The 19,900-nt window shown below is 33.9% G+C and overlaps 1 protein-coding gene and 1 pseudogene across 14 annotated transcripts in view; one reads left to right on the forward strand and one right to left on the reverse strand.

Moving 5' to 3' along the window:
• LOC149164498 (uncharacterized) overlaps positions 1-19,900 on the reverse strand; it is a 223,481-nt gene that overhangs the window by 200,818 nt on the left and 2,763 nt on the right. The window lies entirely within an intron of this gene.
• On the forward strand, positions 598-2,683 carry LOC149164499 (uncharacterized; annotated as a pseudogene).

Below are 19,900 nucleotides of genomic sequence, written 5' to 3' on the forward strand. Positions count from 1 at the left end.
TAGATCTGCCTCTGGGTGTAGCATAAAAGAGTGAAAATCGTTGCAGGATCGGAGGAGGGCAGTCGATTGCAGAACGTTGGTTTATGTTTTCAGTGGTAGCTTGCTCATCCATGTGGCAATGTTTCTCTTGTAGCAGATTTGTCCTCAAAATTTAATTGTTTGAGAAACTTAAGTTGCAAGTTGTGGAGATCCCAAAACTAATTCGGTAAATTTTCTTGTAAATACTAATATGCCATAGAATATGCGATTTTTTTTTTGCTGATTTGAACCCATCTTCAGAAATATGTGCATCAGAATTAGATATTGAGAAAGCTTGTGAGAGGTCGTTTAGTTGCTCGTCGCCAGAGCCGAGGGCACTAAGACCTACGTGGCACAAAAGCCACAGTCTACAAGGTTCTACAGTTGAAGAGCTTCCAAAGGGAGAATTTTCCCGCCTGCGTGGTAACCGGGTTGTTGGAGCTCGTTAGAGGACCGTGTGGAGCCGAAAAAAGAATCTCGAAGCGAGATAAGCTGGACTTTAACAACATGTCTATATTTTTAGATATTTTTGATTCTGATGATGATGATTTTTTCATGTGGGCATTCGGAGGCATTAGCATGGGCAGTATGTTCGAGTCAGAAGAAATTTCAGAAAAACAATGTGGTTCTGTTGATGACCACGAGAATCAAGAGGCACAATCTGTTGTGCAAGATCCTGAGCTTGAAGACACACGAGCTGACCTTCAGGAAGGGTGTAAAGAGGAACAAAGTGTTGAAGATCAATGGGACGAGCCACATGAAGCTGATTACAAAGACGTGGCAGAAGAAGACAAAGCTGGAGAGAATTTAGATTATGATGATCTCATTAATATTTCTATGTGTGCAGACGTTACATCAATGAATGATGAAGACATCGTAGCTGACTTTCAGATGGTTGACACCGGAAATAGTGAGAAGGAAAATTCTCCTCTCCAACCTGTCACAATCTTGAGAATGGCGAGAATAAGAATTCAAGCTTTCCATCAACGGGGAAGAAATGAGGTGCAGAGATATCACTACTTCATGGCAAGGAAAGCAAAGATGAAGCCTCGACTCAAGATGAACAAGTATGGGCTTTGCTGCAAGAAGACAAAAATGAAAACCTCTATTACCAAGTTGTTTCATTTTTTAATTGTGAGCATAGTTGAGACTAGACCAACAGGCATATTTTATTATTCAGTACCCTTTCTCCATTAAGCGAGGGTGTTGGAATGAATGGAGAAAGCTAAACTTAGATTACTGTTATGATGATGATAGGATTGAGACTCTAATATTAGATCTCAGATCCTACTATCTAGGGAGTGGTTGAAACCACCCTGATTGTGTGAAAGCCTATATGTACGGAGGTGATTGGATTGCAATATTGTGCAATAGTCTCATAAGGTGAAGGAAAAAGAAATATTGATTGTATAATGAGGGATTTTGGCATCTGTTATCTCAAGGTACGACAAGAAGTCCCCACTCTCTGATTTAAGTAATCCTCTCAACAAGCCAACCACCGTAGTTTATGGAGATGCAGATCAGTGTAGAGATTTCAGTCAATCTAAGAAAAGTAGAAGCAGAAGAAGCCTATATAGGTCTAGTATAGAATACTGGAGTGAGAAGGCATGGGAAACGAAAAGATATCAAGCTATATTAAAGGAATTTTCTTGCGATTCTAATTATTTCAGTGATTTCTAGTCCTCTAAGACAACTTCTGACTCAACCAACAAAGAGGCCAAAGTTGATTGTCCTTATTCAACTTTGACACATACTTCTAGCACTCCCAAAGTTAAGATGCTTACAAACATTGAATTAGATGAGTTGAATGGGTGTCTTTATCTGGGATTCAGTTTCAATTATGAAGAAATGTCTGAGCTCTCAATACCTTGCTAGCCTTGGAGTTATGTTATGCAATCGGCCAACAGTTTCAAGATGACCACCATCAGAAATTTTGTCTTGTGTCTACTCTTGATAAAAGGAAATATCCAAACAATGAGGGATATTCATAATCTCCTATTGCCAAGTGGAAAATCTCCATCACAAGAGATGATCCCTAACAAGTGAAGGAACAATTGAAATTTTGGGCTCAAGTTGTGGCCGATATTGTTCATCTTTGTGGCTAATACTTAAAAAATGAAAGCAAAATCTCTATCTGAGGCTTAATCTGTGAGATATTATGTCATATTTTGTTGGAGAGTGATGAAGTCTAGTCATTTCCATTTCATAGATATATCTATGGTGCTGCTAGAAAACTATATGACCTTTACATTTGCAACAATTTATTCTTCTTCTTGTATCGGGAATCCTCCTTTACTCCCGCCCTTTATTACTATATCAATTGACTTGTAAATGTGTTCCTATAATTTTTTGTGACAAAAAAATTAACATTTCAAAAATCAAATATTTAGTGATATGATGCTTATTCCCAAGAAAGTTAATTGTTTTGAATCTTGCACGTTCTTCCAATTCAACAATAATGATAGAATAGCTAATTTTTTTCCTATTTAAGATATTGCTACAATTCATATTTCAATTAACTCTTCTTTTGGACACTGTGCATATGACTTTCATGGAAAAACGCCTCAATACCTATCTAATTCTCCTGAGTTTAAGATGTTCAATATATAGTTGATGTGAAATTTCAACCACCGCCATCCTATCCATTTCATCTTGGCAACTCTCCTAAAGCTCCATCATCACCTCATGTATCTCTGCCACATCCTCTAACTTCCCAACCTGATCACATAATTCTTTAAAAGGTGCTAGCTCAATGGAAGAGCACCTAATTTATATGCAGGAGGTTGGTGGTTTGATTCCATTGTGCCCTAATATGAATTAATCAATGATATTGTTGTTTATTTTTAATTAAAAACATTTTATATTGATTTATATCAATGGTGAGATATTTTTCTGGATTCATTGTTTTATATTGTCTTTAAAGAGACGAACGACATATTGTCTCTATAAAGACAATATGTCTTTAATCCAAATTATTGTCTTTGAAGACAGAAAAATGAAATTGTCTCCTAAGAGACAATAACACTTGTGCTATATATTGTCTTTTTAAAAACAATTTTTTAAGACATTAATTTGAGACACTCACTTAAAAGCAATATTTAAGACAATATACAAGTTTCTTTTTGTCTCAAGTTAAAACAATTTACCGAAAATTTGTCTCAAATATTGTCTTAAAACCCCCTTGTTGTAATATCCACACCTCGACACTCCACTTTACACAAATCGAACCTTTTTGAAATGAAAAGAATTATTATTGGCCCTTGTTATTATTATTAAGTGTCTTACCGAAACCTGGTGGGTCATTCACGCACAAGTGCACAAGTTCATCAATAGGATGGAATGCTTTTTTTATTAGTGAGCCTTCATGCACATAAATGCTATATTGCTTAATTCTAAGACATAGCCAGCCCATGTATGCCATCTCGTCACAAGTCCTAAAGGTTTAGGTCTTGAGCATCATTCGGTTCGGTGTTTTGACTTCACAAATAAACCATTAACCATTTGCTTCTCACCGACATTGGAATTCTCATTTTCTCCCTTTTATGATCTTGTGTACTAAACATTTTTATAGCATATTAAAAAGTTTGCATTGGTTTTTGTTTGTGGTGTTAGAAATCTACTATTGGAAACAGCAAATGCTTTTAACATTAAAGCAGTTTCTAGTCTTAATGTGACCCGATCTAATCTTAAAGCATTAAAGCATTAAAGCATCAGATCTTAAGCGTTGAATTGGTATATGATGGACGTACCAGATTAGAGTTAAATAATATATAAAGGATTGGGTCCTCTCTCTCCCACACACAAGAGTTGCATTCTTCTCCATCAAGAAGCACATAAAGAAAGTGAGGGCAAGAGGAGAGAAACCGAATTCTGAAGAAGAGGAACAGTCAGGAGTCAGATCAAAGTAGATGGCAGCCATTACATCTTCCGCTGTTAATCAAGGTATGTCATCTCATATAAAGTTCTGTTTGTGAAATATTCGGTATTGATGATCTTTGGGCTGTTAGCTGTTAGTAGCTATATTTTACATTTGGTATCAGAGCAACAATCAATAACTGAATATTTCCTATGATTGCAATTGATCTGTTCTATGCTTTACTCATGTGATTGAGCCTTCGGGAAACTGTGGGGGTTTCATGAAATGATCACGCATTCATCTGTCTAATTCTGTAGCATTAGGTCAATAATGCATAACTGTTAAGTTTGAGGCACACAATTGGCTTATTTTGAGCTCCACGTGCACATAATTCTGCGGAAAAAGAACCTCATCGAGCCCACTTTCTGATTCCTAAAAGACACTACGTCAAGCCATTTCGCCACGGCCAAGCCCTCCGTGGTCCTTTCTGATCCTTATGGGACTCTTCCCTTTTGTACAGAGATAGACGCCAATTGGAACGATCTCATCTAATGCGCCTATTGACCCCTGTTTGCTTCACAAAAGGGCAACCATTGAATGATGAACATGGCCCCCCTCACAGTCCATGGTTGATCTTCTTTTTGTTTGCGTGCTGAGTTGTTATATTATGGTTTGCGTGACCAGTTGGTGTGATAAAGAGGAAGAGACGGTGATGTTTAAGAGAGATATGTATATCTCGTGATCACTCGCCATCACTTCTCCCAATTTCTCTGCCTTTTCTTTTCCACGGATCAGAGGCCGAAAATGGCTTTGCCGGTGGCCTTTGTCATACCGTATTCAATACGCTTTGTTAACATGGTGGAAATAATGGGATTCTTATGACCAGCCAGTTTTATAAAGGAGACAGTGACATCTGAGGCACAAACAAGCTGAATTTGCTTTCAATTTTCTTAACTTCTTCAGGAATTTGTTTTACCAGTTTTGCAGTTTCTCCTATGAATCCAGTCATAATCGACCAGAATTTTTACTTCGTGGGATTGAAATTGTGTTCGCTGTGTATGTTGGAATGAATGTATTAACTTGCAGTGAAATAAAGAATGCCTTTTCGGAAATGCATGTCCAATCTGTTGTTTGAATGAACCATTCATGTGATTCCGGCATAAAGAATCCCGATCCGGTAATGAAAGTCCAATCTGTTGTTTGAATGACGCATTCGTATGCCTTTCCAGTAATGGAAATCCAAAATAATTGTTTGAAATTTGGGCAATTGCTCTCTGACTGATTGTTTTGCAAATTATTTATGCACATGAGATTTATGATTTTGTTAATCACCAAAGTGGTCAAAATCAGAATGTTGTTTTGCATAAGGTATGTGTTATAAATTATTTATGCACATGAGATTTATGATTTTGTTAATCACCAAAGTGGTCAAAATCAGAATAATCATTTAGTGCATAAGTGACATAATGATTATTGATAGAAATTGCCAGTTATAATAATACCAATTAAGAATTGGCGTCACTAATGATAGAACCTGAGAACTTACCCAAAGGAAAGTCTTGTTCTATAACTAGTTGACATGATGAGGTTTAATAGATGTTTTGATTAAATAAATATTGATCATCCAAAGATGTCAGTTCTATTTAATTAAATATATTTATTACCTACTTATGTTTTGGTATTTAATTATGTTAAGTATAAGATAGTATCTACCCAAAGGAGTGCTATATTATACTATTATGTCTACATCTGAATCGCGTTAATTATGAGCTTATAGTTATTTCATTTTTGATTTGCAGGATAACTATCTTTTGTATGTTTTGAATCAAATTTAGTTGAAGTTCCTATTAATACATGGTGGCTTGATACTGGTGCTACAACTCATGTTTCCAACAATATGCAGGGATTTCTTACGATCCGAACCATAAATCCAAATGAAGATCGTTTTCTCTTTATGGGAAACGGAATGAAATCTTCAATTGAAGGCATTGGGACTTATCGTCTAATTCTAGAAAGTGAATATGTATTAGACTTATACAGTACCCTTCATGTACCTTCATTATCTAGAAACCTTATTTCCGTAAGTAAGTTGGATAATTCTGGTTTTAGATGTATGTTTGGATCTGGATGTTTTGATAAGAATACTGATAATGTTGGTTCTGGTATTCTAATTGATGGTTTATATAAATTGAAACTGAATGACACTTATGCGAATTCCTTGTTGAATGTAGTAAATAATGTTGGATGTAAACGTAGCATGTTGAATGAAAATTCTGCTTTCTTGTGGCATAAAAGACTAGGTCATATATCCAAAGAAAGAATGATGAGATTAGTAAGTAATGAAATTTTGTCAAATTTGGACTTTAGTGATCTAGAATTATGTGTGGATTGTATTAAAGGTAAACAAACCAAACATAATAAGAAAGGAGCCACTAGAAGCAGCCAGCTTCTTGAAATAATACACACTGATATTTGCGGACCTATGGACACTCCAGCCTTTAATGGAGAAAAGTATTTCATCACTTTCATTAACGATTTTTCCCGTTATGGTTATGTCTATTTGCTTGATGAAAAATCTCAATCTGTGAATGTCCTTGAGACGTTTGTGAAGGAAGTTGAGAGGCAATTAGATAAAAAGGTGAAAATCATAAGGTCTGATAGAGGTGGTGAATATTATGGTAAATATACTGAGTCAGGCCAGTGTTAGATTCTCGAACGATCAGTGGGTATTTTTTAGGATACCCTGAGAAATCTAAAGGGTATGTGTTTTACTGTCCTAATCATAGTCCAAGAATTATAGAAACTGGTAATGCAAGATTCATTGAGAATGGTGAAGTCAGTGGGAGTACTAGAAGAGAAATAGTAGAAATAAAGGAAACAAGGGTAAATGTTACATTGCCTAGAATAGTTCCTCCATCTACTATTACTCCAAATGTTGTTCCAGTTGTTGTAGAACGGCATGATGATAATGAACAACATATAAATGAAGAAGTACTTCCTGAAGGAAATGACTTACATAACACTGATATGCATGAACCACAACAAGTAGCATTAAGAAGACCTCAAAGAAATCGTAGGTCAGCTATTTCTGATGATTATGTGGTTTATATGCAAGAATCAGATTATGATATTGGAATCAATAAGGATCCAGTTTCGTTTTCACATGCTGTAGAAAGTAAAGAGTCAAAGGAATGGATTAATGCCATGAAAGAAGAAATAAAATCCATGCAACATAATGAAGTTTGGGATCTCGTTGAGTTACCACATGGCTGTAAAAGAGTCGGATGCAAATGGGTTTTTAAAACCAAACACGACTCTAGTGGTAATATCGAACGGTATAAAGCTAGACTTGTTGCTAAGGGTTACACTCAGAAAGATGGTGTTGATTACAAGGAGACATTTTCTCCTGTTTCGAAAAAGGACTCACTAAGAATAATAATGGCATTAGTAGCTCATTATGATTTGGAGTTACATCAAATGGATGTGAAAACAACCTTTCTGAATGGAGATCTTGATGAGGATGTTTATATGGATCAACCTGAGGGTTTTTCTGTAGAAGGTAAAGAACAATTGGTGTGTAAACTTAAGAAGTCAATATATGGGCTTAAACAAGCATCCCGGCAATGGTATATTAAGTTCAATACCATTATTACATCTTTTGGTTTTAAGGAAAATACGGTTGATCACTGTATATACCAAAAGATCAGTGGGAGCAAGTTTATTTTTCTGGTCCTTTATGTTGATGACATCTTGCTTGCTGCAAATAATGTAAGTATATTGCATGAGACTAAGGAATTTCTCTCAACGAACTTTGAAATGAAAGATATGGGAGAGGCATCCTATGTGATTGGAATAGAAATATTCCGTGATCGATCACAAGGAATATTGGGATTGTCTCAGAAAGGATATGTCGAAAGGATTCTAGAGAGATTTGGAATGAGTAAGTGTTCACCTGGGATAGTTCCTATACAGAAAGGTGATAAATTCAATCTCATGCAATGTCCTAAGAATGATGTTGAACGAAAGGAAATGGAATCAATTCCATATGCATCTGTTGTTGGTAGCCTAATGTATGCTCAAACCTGTACTAGACCGGATATCAGCTTTGCGGTCGGTATGTTAGGGAGGTATCAAAGTAATCCAGGAAGGGAACATTGGCAAGCTGCAAAGAAAGTTTTGAGGTACTTACAAGGCACGAAAGATTACATGCTCATGTATAGAAGATCCAATAAATCAGAGGTGATTGGATATAGCGATTCAGATTTTGTTGGATGCATCGATACTAGAAAATCGACTTTTGGTTACGTGTTTATGTTTGCTCAAGGTGCCATATCATGGAAAAGTGCGAAACAGACTATCGTTGCTTCATCCACTATGGAGGCAGAATTTGTGGCATGTTTTGAAGCCACAATTCATGCATTATGGTTGCGGAACTTTATTTCAGGACTTGCGGTTGTCGACACCATTAGCAAGCCGCTGAAAATTTATTGTGATAACTCTGCAGCAGTATTTTTCTCAAAGAACGACAAGTACTCTAAAGGTGCCAAACACATAGATCTGAAGTATCTTGTTGTGAAAGATGAGGTTCAGAAACAAAGAGTGTCAATCATGCACATCAGGACAGAACTTATGATTGCAGACCCTTTGACGAAAGGGTTACAACCAAAACAATTTAAGGAACATGTTCAAAGAATGGGTCTTGGTTGTATTAATAATAATTGATGTGTGACATTCTGAGCTCTTTTATGTGTTTCTAATATACAATTATGTGTCTCTTGTTTTAATGTAGTAGTATGTATTTTATGTAATTTTAAACAAGAAAGAGTCTTATAAAGATATTATGTTTAATCATTATGATATAAGACATTATGTGGACCATTATGCTGTTTTATATAAATTATGAGTATGAATTGATGGATTACTGGTATTGTAGTATATGGAAGGGAATTCATTGAATTAATAGTGCACAACCGCCATAACTCTCAGCAATTTATCATAGTATGATGTTCAACGCTTAATATTATGAATAGTCGGGTCAAGTGGGAGAATGTTAGAAATCTGCTATTGGAAACAGCAAATGCTTTTAACATTAAAGCAGTTTCTAGTCTTAATGTGACCCGATCTAATCTTAAAGCATTAAAGCATTAAAGCATCAGATCTTAAGCGTTGAATTGGTATATGATGGACGTACCAGATTAGAGGTAAATAATATATAAAGAATTGGGTCCTCTCTCTCCCACACACAAGAGTTGCATTCTTCTCCATCAAGAAGCACATAAAGAAAGTGAGGGCAAGAGGAGAGAAACCGAATTCTGAAGAAGAGGAACAGTCAGGAGTCAGATCAAAGTAGATGGCAGCCATTACATCTCCCGTTGTTAATCAAGGTATGTCATCTCATATAAAGTTTTGTTTGTGAAATATTCGGTATTGATGATCTTTGGGCTGTTAGCTGTTAGTAGCTATATTTTACATGTGGTAGCCATGAATTTATTACTCTTTGATTGTTATTTTTTGTGATAGTCATGTATTCATTATCCTTGGGTAGTTCTTGGCCTATTTAATTAAGCAAGAATATTGAATTTTGCAGGACTTCGATGGATATTGAGGCAGCGTTATAGACACGTAATTTTATGTTAAATTAACTTGGCGCACCTCATCATGAAACAGGGTAGAATCATGTTAGACCTGATTAATTAGAAAAAAAAAATTGAGGTTAAATCTTGATTTGTATTATTTAAAATGGTTTTTTTACTGTATATTTGGATTCAGCGCCCTGAAAAACCCCTAGGATGCTTTGATTGTGCAGAAATTAGCTATCAAACTTGCGATTTCAATAAATTGCTACCGGATTTTAGAGAAATTTGACTAGAAAAACCCACAGGAAAAGCTTCCTTAATGTCTTTTTGTAAAGTTTTGCTTCAGGGTTCCATAAATTGGATAAATCTGTTCCACTATATAGTATTTGGTTTTGGGCATCTCATAGCCCCCAAAAAAATGTAATGTATTGCGGATCTTTATATTTCCTTAATACATATCCATGTTGTATCCATGTTTTTTTTCTCTGGAAAAAAAAAGATAACTGCTGATTAATTTTGTGTAGATTTTGTTAATTTCCTTTTAAGTTTGACTTCGTGCTTCCAAGCTCACATTTGGCGTTATTGTGAGACCATCATAATAAACTAAAGTCACATGACTTGAAAATAATGGACAAACGGAAACTAAAGTCACGTGACTTGAAAATAATGGAGAAACGGATTGTTATTTAGATGTTCCATTAAATAATGGAGAAATGGATTGTTATTTAGATGTTTGATGTAATTAGAGATTAGTTTTTTTATTTCTGTGAATTAGTTCTAATTATCTTAGTCTTATTCATATTTATAAAGATTTAATTAATTATGTTAATTCAATGAATGTATTCTTAGCTGTGGGAAGCCTCTGGGTCTCCAATCCTGAAGTTTGCCAATTTTTGTCTTCCTTTCTTTCTAGTTAGTTGGTATCAGAGCAAGATGGTGTGACTATTTGTTTTGGAATTGTTCAATTGAAGAATTTGAGAGAAGCCCAGGAGATGTGTGTGGTCGAGCACTGTGACGAAGAGGGACACCGATTAGCTATCTGATGGCAGCATTCATCTCTATGCGCAGTGGAAGCGTGGAGCGATCTGTTGTGAGTTGAACCTAAAGCAGAAGACAGTGAGCTGAAGCGTGGAGGGAAGTTTGTGAAATGACGTACTCGTGAAGCTTGAGCAGCCCTCAATGATGTACTCTCGACAACAACGGCTCTCCAATCGGATCACCATATCCGGATTCAATCGAAGAGTCAAGATCATATTTGTTGGCGCAGCTGAAGCAAAGTCGTGACGTGTTTGTTCTAGTTACCAAGTTCGCCCGTACTCGACATAAAAATTCGAAAATTCGCCGGTACGATTCGATTCGCGGGAAAATACGTTTATGCTGATACGATACGGATCGGTCTGGTGAATCATAGTTTTCCATTAAAAAGATTTTTCTTTCAAATTTTATATTAAAAAGTAGTGGTGGAATTATGGTAAGTTTGTATAATGAAAAACAAATAGTTTTTATATTAAAAAATAATGGAAAATAATAATTTGAATAATGAAAAACAATAGTTTTTATATTAAAAGGTTAAGTGATTTTTATCAAAGTTGGCCATAAAAATTCGAAAATACGGCAGTACGATTTGATTCGGTTGCAAATTCCGAAATTGGAATTCGGTACGGTTTTTTTTTTTAAATAAAATTTTTATATTAATTTTTTTTTATATTAAACTTTAAATGGTAGGTTAAACTTATTAACTTATTACAATGGTGAATGGAATTCGGTAAATAAAAAAATTTATATTAAAAGAAATTATAATAAAGTGTAAATGGTATGTCAGGGATATTACAGTTAAATAGTATATTAAGAATATTATAATTATAATGGAATTTAATAAAATGGTATGTTACTAATATTACAATTATGATGGAATTTAATAAAAAAAAATATTTGTATAAAATTTAATATTTAAAAACAGAAATTTCTATATTATTTAATTAGGTAAAAAATTGTTCATATAAAATTTAATATTTAAAAATAGAAATTTCTATATTCTTTAAAACATAATTTTTTATATTAAAAAAATTTACATTTATTATTTAATTTGGTAAAGATTTTTTGTTTATATATATATATATATATTAGAAATTTCTATATTAAAAAAGTATAGTAAACAGTAAATTGCATATTAAAAAAGTTATAGTTGTAAAAAACAATAAATTATATATTAAAATAAAGTAAAAAATAGTAAATTTATATGTATTAAAAATAATAAATTCCTATAACAAAGAAAAATAAATTCTTATCTATAAATATTTATAAAATATATATTCCTCAATTTTTTCTATTTGAATTTTATACTTCCCCTATTCCCCACTAGTAACAAAATGGAAACAACGAATTAAAGTTGGGGTGTGTTTCTCCCTTCCGGTCTGTTTTGAATTGAGTAGAATGCATATCTGGACTAACAAAATCGACACTATAAACAACTCTTTGAAAGTGTGTTTCACTGGAAACGCTAAATCTACAAGGAGAGAATTATGTTGTTTTAGTTATTAATTAATAATGTTGTTATTTTTTTATTTTTAAAGGTTTATATTAAAATTTAGGACTTGATAATATGATTTTTTTTAAAATATATATTAGAATATAGATTTTTTTTAATTTAAAAATAATTTAATTTTGAAAGATCTCTACTTCCGAATTTTTCCCGTATTGTATTTTAGGTAATCGAATTTTTTCCGTATCGAATCGAATTCGAATTCGTATTCGAATTCGAATTTGGTAACTATGGTTTGTTCCCGTTGCTGAATCTAGTGACGTGTTATTTTTTTCCGCTGTGATCACCGCTTGTGACCCCTGGGAGGAGGAGGATTGGTGGAGGCACAGTTACGAAATTAAAAATATTGGAGGTGCAATATTGCCTAGCCCTGTCGAAAAATGCGGTGGTTCCAGTCAAAGGAGAAAAGAGGTCGAGGAATTTGCTGGCAACAGAAAAAGGTTCTGCCGCAATTCGTCAGCATAATCGTATACGGGCACCATACTTTTGAAGTATCCAAGTTATTTGTGGTAGCATTTTTCTGTGATTATACAAGCTTCCAAAGAGACCAAACTTATGGGCAAACCTATGGAATCTTGATATACCTCATGTGGACACTTATTTGGAGGGTTGACTTGGAAATTGGATTTTCTAGTAAGTTAGATGTGACATGGAATTCTCTTGTCGATGAAGAATATATAAGGAAAGGATTAACAGGTTTTAGCCTTGTGGTTTTTTCCTTAGCCTCTAGGATAAACTCTTGTGTTTCTTGTGTTTTATATTTGAATGATAATTTTTTGAAGAGTATTAAATAAAATCTAAGAAGAACACTAAACATATTCACAATTAATTACTATGTTTAGAAATTTTCTCTTATATTATAATTTCAACATGGTATGAGAGCTAGTGAAACGATCTGAATATTGAATCTATGATCTGAGTAGAAGCTTGAAGTTTTGAATAGTTTTGAAGGGCCAACATTACAACTCTATGGTGTGATGTTTTGTAAAATCTACAAATCTAAATAGTATTTCTCTATGAAAACTAGAAATATATCTAAGTTTGTAAAAGAACCATAAAAGGAATATAGTAGTGTTCCTTACTTAAGTTCCTTGTTTATGAAGTAAGGTTCTGTATAAATATGACTTTATAAATAAGACATTCATCTTCTCTCAAGAAGAACTCGTGTATGCAACATATGAATTATCCATCTCTAAAATGCATGAAGTACCCAAGCAAGATAAGAAGGTCGAAGTATAGTAAGATAAAAAGACATTTGTATCCCCTTGTTGAAGGAAGAAATGAAGGACGAAGTATAGTCATAGTTTCTGTAATGTATTCTTTTGTTTATTGTAGAAAATGCTAGAAATGATGTGAAGGAAATTGATATTCAAGTTTTATATGTGAACCCTCTAGTATACTACACATTGCTACATCATTTTTTCATCCATAAATTGATATCAAAGCACAACTATTGTACTCTATTATTTGGTGGAGTATAGGAACATGACACATGTTGATGTGTATGAATATCAATATTGATTGTGAAAAATTGGAGTGCAAGGATCAATCAGTGAATATTACTAGACATGATGTCTGGATAGAGAAGGTTGCTAAGAGGGTGTTTGTTGGAGAATATTCACACATCTTATTTTATATGACTGTTCTATATAATTTTGTTTAGAACAAGTTCTAATTGTAATTTAGATGGTGGGGTGAGAGAGGCCCTTTTTGATTTTTCATCTTCAATCTATGGATATGAGATTGAAGCCTTCTTTTGAGTGATATATCTCACTCTCTTTTTCTCCCTTCATTTAATACGATGAAAAAAATCCAACACTTTGAAACTTTATGGGTTTATACATTTAAATGTTTCCAACATTGTGATCAATTTGGCCATGTAAAGATCGCTATTTTAATCTTCACCCTCATAAGAATTGTGGAAAACACATTGATCATTCAGATAAATTCTCTAGAAATAAGACTCTTGTAAGAAAATAATTCACCTTGGATCGATTTCTTCTTGGCAATGGTATTCAACCACCAAGAAGAAATATTGGTCATACCTTAGAGTTCAATCTCAAGTATTGACACGTCTTGTAGTGGATATATCTTCATCTTCTAACATTGTATCTGGCAAGGGGGGAATTTATGATAAACTACTAGATTTGAATATACGTCAAGCAAGCCCGAGCCATAGACTTAACCAGAGCCAATTGCCAAAGCCTAGAGCCAAAATTAGTCATAGTCATATTTAAAGTTATAACCAAAAATAAATCATGCTCCATGAGTGTGTTTTTGGTTGGTGGTCATCCCTAAAACACCATTGGCAGAAGACTTATGTTTCTGCTACATCAGTTTGGGGTCATCTTTCAATCATCACCAAACAACACTTCCACTTCACATAAGACTTCGGTTTCTAATTAGATTCAGAACTATTCTAGAAATTGCTTCAAGTTTTAGCTCCAAAGTTGGTGGTCATCCTTAAACCACCACCGATGGAAACCTTGAGTTCTTCTACCTCATTTGTTTTGTATTCTTCCTTAAACCACCATTTCAGAGATAACATTTAGCCATTAGCTACCATGCATTTTTGTATTTCAGCTCTCTTATTGGACTCACATATGCCCCTTTGGATTCAGGGGGGAATGTTGGGCATGTTATATGTCAGGGTTTGTGTGGAGGAATTCCAACAGTCACAAAGCCCAAGAGACATATTAAATCACAAGATTTATCCTAATTCTTCCTATTAATTTTATGTGTGTTTCAACAACAAAAACAATTTACTGTAAATGAATGATCTCATTTCAAAGTTCTTTGGCTTCTTTCTTATCACAAAGTTCCTACAACCTTCTACAAATATTGATAACAGCAAGTTGGCAAATGTATTTGTACTAGCCACAAAAACAAATTGCTATAAAGCAAGGCTAATGATAACAAAAAGAACATTACATATCCAGCTACTATACAAAGGAGACCAATACTCGCGAGTTTGAATGCCCAAACAACAAGCAATCTTTTCATAGCTGCCAACTATAAAGACACTAAATACACTACACTTTGAACCAAATAAACATGTGATCATTCTTCAATCATTTTAATAGTATTTTATTTTTTTAAATCCTTAAAACCTTAAAATTTTAAGAATTATTATTATTAATATTGAAAAAAAACGTTTTGATTTAAAATAAACTTTCATCCTGAATTTTTGGGAAATGCCAATACCGCATCCACATAAACCTCCAATGTCAACTCTAATAAACAATTAAAACATATACCATGATGCTCAAAAAAAATAAAAATTGAGCGACCACTTATATAAATGATAGCAAAGTGTTGTTCTAACACAACAATGGAGATGCCCACAATGAGAGGGCATATCTTTATATGTCAAGGAGCATTGCTACTTGTACCCACCGAACAGGTCTCCCCCAAAATGTCATATCTTTTCAGTATGTAGTCAAGAGGCTCGTAAGTTCCCTCGAAACAACAAAATTGACCCAATATCTCAACGTGTTCATAATCGTGAAGGGTTGACACTCTTTAGCATTCATAGTGAAAATTTTGCTATAGTTCTCCATGGAAATCGTTGAGCCAAATCGATGTATGACTAGTAGAGGGCGTACCAAATGAGCCAGTTCTTGGAGCTATGTCTGTACGGTAAGGAACCACTAAGAGTGTAGCCTAGTTTTCAACAGGAGGGACTAACCTACCATAGAGCCTGAATAATTTCGTCAACAGAATGTTGATATTTCTTAACAAAGACTTCCCAGAGATTTGAAATTCTTCAGCCAAGCCAAAAAATAATGAGGGAATACATTATTAATTTTCAAATAGTACTCCAGCCTAACTATTTTCCAACACGGTGTCCATAGCCTACAACGTTGAGTTTTGAACAAGCCTATGATGTTATCATTAAGATAACAGTAATATCCTCAACCATTGGTGCTAGTAATAGGCTCGAGACTAAGATCTCGATTGTTCCTTGTGGAGTCTAAGGATCAATACAATGTGATAATGAAGGTTCATGCAGGAGTGGTGTTGAAGATCATAGACGTTCAGAAATCCCAATGCAACTAGCAATGCAAAGTGGATTTATTGAACCAAAATTTGATGGAAAGGTAAAGGAGAGGAAACTTAAAATTTGCACTAAAAACAATAACACTAGTTGCGACTCTTCAATTGATCACACAAATTTAGCTTTTCACATACAACTATCCATAGAGTTTCGGCTCTTTCCTTTTACATACACTTGATTCGAAGTGACTTGACATGATTACAATGAACCCACATAGGGTATTTATGCTTTTTAGCTAGCGACTCACACAAAATAACTTCAACATGCAAACACACACTATTTTTCTTTTCCCAAAATAAGGCTGAACTCAAAATCACTCAACTTGACTCAGTTAACTCACTCTCTAAATTTGGACTGCGTTTAACTCAACTTATCTCTTCATGCATCATTCAAATTGGATTCTTACTAAATCTTCATGCGGAAGTAATTACTATTTCCAACACTCCCCCTTAATTACAACCGTATGACTCAACATAACTCAACAATAGGCTTACAATATAAATTACCTCAATCATCAATCAAACATGCATGCTAATCTAAGTCTCAACCATGCTTACAAAGTCTTAAAACTTTAACAATTTTTTTTGTTTCTTCTAAATTCTATATCCTAGAAATTGCTTCATTCTTTGTTGCACTTTCTTGCTGTAGGATTTCTTCACTTGATGTTGATAAAATTTGTCTTTGACTTGTCTTGAATTTGTTCAGAAAAACAATCTAATCATGTCTTCTACACCTTCCTCTTCAAATATTCGTTCAATCATGGACTGTTGTCACAACTCTTCATCTTCAAATTGTATTGTTTCCACTGCTTTTTGTGCTTCATATTCCTAACTTTCTTTCTGCCATATTTCTTGATATTGGAATCTTATCTCTTCTGGACTCCATCACTCAAAAATTGTTTCAATGCTTTCATCTTTGTCTTTGAAAACATCCATCTCTTTCACTTCACTTTTATCATATGGTACTTTTTTTTTCTTGTACTCTGCACACTCAAGATCAATGTTAGAAATATCTTATTTATGCTCTACATTGAGAGCTTCCTTTTCTTCAACTTCTTTCTCTGCATTCTTTTGTTTTGTCATTGCATCATAATCTTCATTTTCTGCCTTTTTACCAACCTTTGCTGCTGCAAACATGTTGTCTTCCACTTGTTTTCTAAACACAAGTGGGCTTCTCACCACATAACAACATATCAATAAGCATTTTTTGTTGTACCATATGCAACCACTAATCACTAGTTAATGGTTCTTCATCAAATTTAACATCAACATAATTTTCATCCACTCTATTGTGGGATATCCGAGCAAGCATTTTCTCATTAACAATTTCCACTTAACTAGATTCATCAGTGGCGGCTAGATTCACCAATTCACATCTCACTTTGCAGTCATCATCCACATGTGTTTTATCACTGTAGGATTCACCATGATCTGCTTCTTTCACATTACAATGGAGTCCTTGAGAATTGATATGCTCTTGCTATGCTTCAGACATAGAGGCTTCGACTTCCCTCTCTACAATCTTTGTTACATATTCTTCTTCCATATGCATACCTGCATAATGGGTTTTAGTTTTATAGTCTTCATGACCATCATCTACTTTTGAGTGATATTCTTCAAGCTTTGTTGTCTTCTTAGATCCTTTCTCATCTACTCTGAGATCTGCCACTGACTCAACAAATTGTGACACATCTTACTGCTGCATGTCACTCACCCTTGCACCAAATTCTTCTTCCAGGATCTTCCATGCTTCCTCGGAAGTTGTAGCTTTTGTTACCTTGCAAAAAAACTTCTCACCCAATCTCTGTTTTATAAAATCCAATGCTAAAGCATCACATACTTCATCACATGGGCTATTAGACTAGTACTTAATTAACTTTTTAGTTCAAAGAAAAGTTAGCGTTTTGATAACCCAAAATTCAAAATATTTATTAGTAAACATAAGAAGTGGTACCAGATCCACGCTACACCAATCACCCTTGATCTCTCTTTTGTCTTCTACTACACTTTTCAGTTCCTCGGCTCGGGCCTGAAATTTTCTAATTATGACAAGGATCTTTGTCTCTTCTTTTTTTTAATCTGCTTCAGTTACGCCTTGCGACTTGTGATTGTTGTCTTTCCTCTGTCTTATAGCTACTTTCCTGATTGCGTGAGGTTATCTTCCATATTCTCCCCCAAAGAAATATGATTTTTAATATGTGCCCCCATAAAAAATAATATTCACCTAAAAACCTACGTCATACTTGGCAAAACAAGAAAATTTGCAAACGAACAAAATTTGCAAACGAACAGACTTTTCAAATCCATAAACTCTCTTTTCAATAAAACCACATTGATTTTTAATTCTCCAAAAATAACCACTTTCCAGAAAATACTACTAAACTCTTTAATTAGATCAATGCCAAACCTTTAAAATTTTCTCAAAAAACCCTTTATCAAATTTTTATTTTTCGAAAAACCCTTCTTTTAAAAACTTTATAAACTCCCTTTTAACAAAGCGCTTTTATAATAATCGTAGTGTAACTACAATTTTTTTGCCCTGAAAATCATGGAAATTATGACAAGATTTTGATAAAATTCGGCAAGGATTTTTGTAAATCCGCTTTACGCTCTCAAACTTCAAAGTTTTGGGTGTCCTAGAGGTTTTGATGATGTTGAACCCATTTCCACCATCAAAAATATGATTCAAACATTGCAAGTGCAAGATATTTGGAAATTATTTTGCCCGGATTCCAGCCACTTTTGGCTAGCCGAGCAATTCCTCCACCTTGGTAGACACTTCCTTTCTAAAAAAATTTCAAAAAACTTAAAAAAAAAAAAAATATTATCACTCCATAAATCTTTTGAAATGTTCAAAGAACAATACACGTATTCTATTTTGCTACCATTTTTGACCTCCCAGAAGCAGTGTTTTTGAATCAAATCCACCACCTTTTTTGCTAATGCCCAAATGGATGATTTTGGGATTGAGTTATTTTCTCAAATTAGGTCATGCTAAGTTGTATGAGGGGAATAAGTATATTTCCAAATTATCTTCCAAATATTCGGTCCTTCTTTGAGCAACCACCACCAAATCTTTGCTCTGAGAGCTGTAGTCATAGTAGCTGGATCATGGAGCCCCAATTTTCCCTTGAGCATAGGTCGGCATTAAGTATCTCAAGCCATCAAGGACCACTTATGTTCTAGACAAGTTCCACCCCAAAGAAAATATCATTGAATTCTACAAAACTCTTGTATTATAGAGGATGGTGCCATCATTATAGAGCACATGTAGATAGTTAAAGCTTGTAGGACCGATTTCAAGAGCACTAATCTTCCAGCTATGTTAAGGGATCTAAATGTCCAACTTGTTCTGAAACTTTGATAGGAGCTCCTCCTATGGATTCCATTTGGTGGTGGTTGCTCAAAAGAGAGCCTAATATTTGAAAGATAATTTGGAAATATAAGTATTCCCCTCATGCAACTTAGGATAACCTAATTTGAAAAGATAAATTAATAAGATCTCTTACTTCCCATCAATAATTTATTAATGAATAATTGATAGGAAAGTAAGAAAGCTTCTTCAAAAATAATTTAAAATAATTTAAAATCATATAATATATTGATTATTAAAAAATTTAATGCTATAGATTTATGTTAAAAAAAAATTATAGATAATTTTTTTTTTAATAAATGTGAGCAAAATTTTAAAGTAAAAATTATTAATTAACATTTAAACCATTAAATTAGGAACAAATTTGTTTGAAAAATAAACTTTTTATTATTATATTAGAGTGTGTAAAAGTATTATTTGAAAAGACAAAAGTTGAATATTTATTTTTATTAATTTTGATAAACTTAAATATTTTTTAT

The sequence above is a fragment of the Pinus tabuliformis genome, chromosome 5_1, assembly GCF_031772625.1.
Source record: "Pinus tabuliformis cultivar Carrire ecotype Pingquan chromosome 5_1, CPIR1, whole genome shotgun sequence".
NCBI lineage: Eukaryota > Viridiplantae > Streptophyta > Pinopsida > Pinales > Pinaceae > Pinus > Pinus tabuliformis.